Raw genomic sequence first — 5416 nt, 5'->3', positions numbered from 1 at the left:
CGCTGCTGCTATTGTTACTAGTTTCACATCAAAAGGAAAGCCTTAATGTGTGGTCGTAGATCATAACTGAATTCCATGTCACGTAGAAGCACATTTCTACATGTGCTTTGACCTACCGGTAGGTCAAAGAGGAAAACTCCTTGCCCCATATTCTTGGGGTTGTGCAATTTCCCATTGTGGCCGATATGGGACAAGTGATTCCTTTTTTCTGGAGGACAGGTTGGCAAAAGATCAAAGCCATTGGCAGAAAATATAAACTTGAAAATACGTAGTTAGCTCTTAGTAACACTCAAATATTTATAATTCTATAAGAAATACTTAATTTCAATTAGACCTATTTTATTTTTCTAAAGATATATTTATTTGAGAGGGGCGGAGGGCAGAGGGAGAAGAGAGAAAATCTTAAGCATGGACTCCCCGCTGAGCTCAGAGCCTGACTCAGGGCTGGATCCCACGACCCTGAGATCATGACCTGAGCTGAAATCAAGAGTTGGATGCTTAACTGACTGAGCCACCAGGTGCCCCCAATTAGAACTATTTTAATGTGTGATTCTCTATAAGACCGTTATTTCCATTTTCCTGGTCTAAGACCTGATAATCAGTTACAATAAAATCAATTAAATAGTCTATGGAATCAATCTATATGCCCTTGCTAATCCCCATTCATATAGGAGTCACTTTCTTTAAGACAGATGGTGGTTATTTTTGAGGTATGATTAGATTGGTTTTGTAGAAGTTTATATTGATGTTGGGGAAGCTAAGTCAAAGAATTTCTTAAGGAATTTTTAAAATAAAATTTCCCTTTAAAACAAAAATCACAACTGAAATGTGAATAATTGCTAAATTTCAGAAGATTGTTTCTTTTCAACTAGAAATTGGTGCCTAAAAGATCTCTAAAATGTTAAAATGATTATGAAAAACCAAAAGCTGGGTCATTATGCTTTTTGTTTTTAACTACATGTTTCTTAATAGTCTAAATTTTCAGGAGTAAATATCAGTCAGCTGTGTTATTAAAATCTTGGCCTCTTGATGTTTAACCAAATAGCATTTCTTATTTTAACTCATAACACAGTTTAATGCTGGAGGCTAACCTTAGGCAGATTCTCTCCCACCTGCCACAGCCCCACCATCCCCATGGCCTTACACACTGTGCCTCACTCATTCGCTTTGCTTGCCCATAGCTTGGAGTTTGTGACTCCTAGCACATTAGCTTCTGCCAGATTATGCTGCAAGAATAACTCTCAAATCTCGGGTGACATCAGCCATGTTTTCTTTTCATGCACATCGCACACCACTGGTTGCTGGCATTGGCCACGACCTGCTGCTTCTATCTTCTCATCTCGGGATCCCCACTGTAGGGCACGCCCTATCTGGAACATGCCATTCTTACAGAGGGAAGGAAAGAAGAGCTGGCAAGACACATTGGCATATATGTATGCATATATCCACTGACCGAAGTAAATCCCGTGCCAAGTGCCAGTGGCGGGTGGGGGTAGTGTATTCTCACAGGAAATAGTGCAAGTCACGTGGTGGCAGGCAGGAATGTGTTGTATAGGATGGAGTGCAGTAATTGAATCTGCCACGCCTAGTGTGTGAAAGGGAGAGGAGGCTCAGGGACCTGCAGTTCTGAGTCTGGCCTGAGTGGATCTGGAGTTTTCTGGCTCACATGGAGCTGGTGTTTTGATCCCTTCCCCGAGCTGGCTACCCTTTCACCCCTGTTAATCTTTCCCGAGCTCCACCCTAAGTGTGCTGGGCATTATCGTGTTCCCCAGCAACTCAGCAGATGGCAGCCAGAGCTGAGCTATTTGTAACAATAGTATTTCTGAGCATGAGGTTGGGGACAAAGCCCTTCTCTGTTGCAGTGTGGTAGGCAGTTGCGGGATGGAAGGAGAGCAAGAAGAGTTGGAAGGGGGCCAGATTTCAGTGGAGGGGGTGTGGTAAATATGTGGCAGGTCCATCCTGCCATCTTAGGGTTGTTCCATCCTTTAATCCACTGAGAATCTTTATGTTAAGCCAACTTCTCTGGATTTTATGTGAGCTGAAGACTAACTCTAATAGGGAATCCCCTCACACTCTTCATCAGCTCCTTGGTTGTCCCAGTGTGGTTAATATGGGAGTAAACCTTCAAGGAGTCCATCAGAATAGATGGCACATGTTGATGGTGTTGGTAGGAGATGGATGTTAGCAAGGCCCTGAAAGCCAAGGGGAGATTTGGGTGGGCAGTCCCTTGACAGAATTTGTGCCCAAGGGAAGGGCCATCTCGTGGGTCCTGTAAGGACAAAGAAGGGCCCAACAAGGATAGATACCATCCCTCTGTATTTAAGGTAAGTGATGGAGGCACAAAACTTGGACTTAGTCTTTGAGTCCTGGGTATGGTCAACAGAGCCAGGAGTAGTAGTTAATGGAGTCTACACAATTTTCAAAATTCCAAAAGCTGAGAAGAATCCATATGCTTACCTAAGATAAGGTCGCCCAAGCTAAGGAAAATGTTTCCATTGGCTAGAATTTAATCAGCTGAGACAGTAGCCATGATCAGCTTATACTTAACAGAAGCTTAAGTGGGGGTTAATTTTGTTTGATTAATAAAATGGAGAAACCAAGTTATAATTAAGTGAGTGCAGAGTCATGGATGATGGTTCATTGAGGGCGAAGGGATCTTTGCCAAGAAAAGGCTTGGGAACTCTTGTTCTCTGATACGAAGGCATGCAACTTGTCCAAGGTCATTGTCAAGCCAGGACTAGAATGTTCCAGGTCCAGCTACACTGTTCTTCCCTTGCTAACATCAAATTTGGTTAGAGCACATTCCTCAGTGGAAATGCAGAAATTTCTAAAAAGGATTACGCCTGACTCAGGGGTGAGAGGAACTTGGAGGTGCCAGGCTATAGTCTCCAAAGGATTTAAGGAAATGTGTGGCCACCAGGCATCTTGGGGAAGTCATGCAGGCTGCAGAGTAAGATGCCAGTGGGCAGTGGCCAGTCGAGCCAGGGACCAGTGCTGCCCCCAGAAGCATGACACGTTCCTGTAACCAGGCCCCAGCAAGAGAAGACATCATATGAAGCTGGCTGCACAGGCATTTCAAAATAAATGCGTGTCCTCAGTGCATAGGGTCGGGGTGTTTGCTTACGGAAATGCTTGGGCTATGTAGAAGGCAGGGATGTCGATTTCAGGTTTCCAGAAGGGGGCAAGGGCCAAGACCAGGGAGATAGTTACACATAGGACCTGGGTCTTTGTGCCACAGGCTTCTGCTTGTTTCTTACAATTTCAGTGAAGAGGCATCAGTTACCCAGGAGGAAAGAATACAGCAAAATGTCTGTTGCAACCCTCAAGTCACCTGTCTTGGGGAATATATTAATTTGCAGTTTCAGACCCCAGTGCCGGAAACACTAAAATGGGTTCTCTTCTTCTTCAGGAAGCCTGAGCCAGGTTGCCTGGGTTTGAATTAAGACTTCTCTGATTACTAGCTCCGTGGTCGCTGGCAGATCACTACCTTTTTTGTGCCTCAGTTTCTTTACCTACAAAAAAGAGGAAATGACCTACCTCATAGGGTTGTTGGCACACGGTAAATGCTATATAACTATTGTTTTTTGTGTTGTTGATGAAAAGCTGCATTTGGACTTCTGAAATAGTAATTCAGAATTTTCATGGAGTGCCTACACTATGGTTAGAGTAATAATTGTAAGCCAACTAAATGTAACAGAGATGCTGCATGTCCCCTGAGACTAGGTCAAAAGAAGCCTTACAGCTTGGCCTTGGTCTTTTGGAAATGATGTTTCTGTAAGAAGTCCCACTAAGAGCCCACACGAAGAAAAGCCAAGGTAGCCCCGTGCAAGGCTGGGTGGAGAGAGAAGAGATGCCTGGCCAGCTCCCATGCTCCTGCCAAGCCAGCTGAAGCACCAGACATGTGAGTAAAGAACTCATTTTGGAGTTGAGCCTTCAGACAACTCCAGCTCCAACTGTATAAGACCTCAAACGAGAGCCTCCCAACTGTCCCCATCAACCCACAGAACCAAGAGAAATCCTAAATTTTGCTTTAAGCTTTCAAGTTTTGCAGTGGTTTGTCATGCACAGATAATTAAAACATCTCTCCTCAAGAAAATTTCCCATCATTTGTAGCCCTCTGTTATGGACCGAAGGTTTGTGTCCCTCCAAAATTCGTATGTTGAAATCGAATTCCCATTGTGATGGTATTAGGGGGTTGGGCCTTTGGGGGGGTAATTGGGTCATGCGGGTAGAGCCTTCATGAATGGGATTAGTGCCCTTATAAGAAGAGGTCAGAGAGTTGGTCTCCCTTTTGCCACCATCTGAGGATGAACAAATTTGTCATCTGTAACTGGGAAGGGGCCCCCCACAGAACCCGACTGCTGCCCTCACTTTGGACTTGCAGCCTCCACAACTGTACCAAATACTTTGTTGTTTATAAGCCACTCAGTCTGTGGTACTTTGTTACAGCAATCCTCACAGACCCTCCTCAGGCGCTGGCTAACCCTGCCCGCAACACATCTGGCCCTTTCTCCACAGTCGCAAGCGCTCACGTCTGTTTTAGGTCATCAAAGAATAATTTAAAACATGTTTTTCAACTTAGTCCCCGTTATGTTTTACTGTTGCCTTTTAGACTGTGTGGCAGGTAGTGTGGAGGTGAGTGCCGTTTCACGTTTCCCCCTGAAGGAAGCCCGCTCGAGACTTTTCCCAGATAAAAAGAAATCAACTTCCCTCAAGAAAAATTATGGCATTCTCTCGAAAGTTTGCAGCGGCTGAAGTGATTATTTTATTTTATTTGTTTAAAGATTTATTTATTTGAGAGAGAGCACGAGTCGGGTAAGGGCAGAGGGAGAGAATATCCAAGCAGACTCCCGATGCTGAGTCCGATGCCGGGGCTTGATCCCACAACCCCTGAGATCAGGACCTGAGCTGAAACCAAGAGTCGGATGCTCAACGCACTGAGCCACCCCGGCACCTCTAAAGTGATGATTTTAAATGCCGCTCTTCTCCCCTCACTACAGGTGTAGAAACCATACAGAAATTAGCAGGATGAGAATGTACCAAAATGTTAACAAGAGTTGCCTCCCAATCACTTTTTCCTGTTTAAAGTACCTTTTATTACTTCATTTTCAACAACAAGGATAAATCACTTTTATGTTTTAACAAATATGTTAACAAATTTAGGTAAAGGTGAAAAGCAAGGTCAGAAACTGTCCTGGGGAGAGGCTAGTGGGGGACAGGATCAAATGCTGTGCTTGCTGCTGAGCCACCTGCCCAGTCTGCCCACCCTCCTGCCTTCTCCCACCGTGGAGGCCACGGTGAGCAAACCAGTCCCAGCCAGTGGGACCCCGGGGGATGTCTGGGAGGCCTCCTCCCTAAAAAAAAAAAGACAAAGGAGAAAAGCTCTTTTCTTTGGTCAGATGTTCTGTCTACAATG

Source organism: Zalophus californianus, chromosome 1 (assembly GCF_009762305.2).
Source record: "Zalophus californianus isolate mZalCal1 chromosome 1, mZalCal1.pri.v2, whole genome shotgun sequence".
Classification (NCBI taxonomy): domain Eukaryota; kingdom Metazoa; phylum Chordata; class Mammalia; order Carnivora; family Otariidae; genus Zalophus; species Zalophus californianus.
This window is presented reverse-complemented; position numbering follows the sequence as displayed.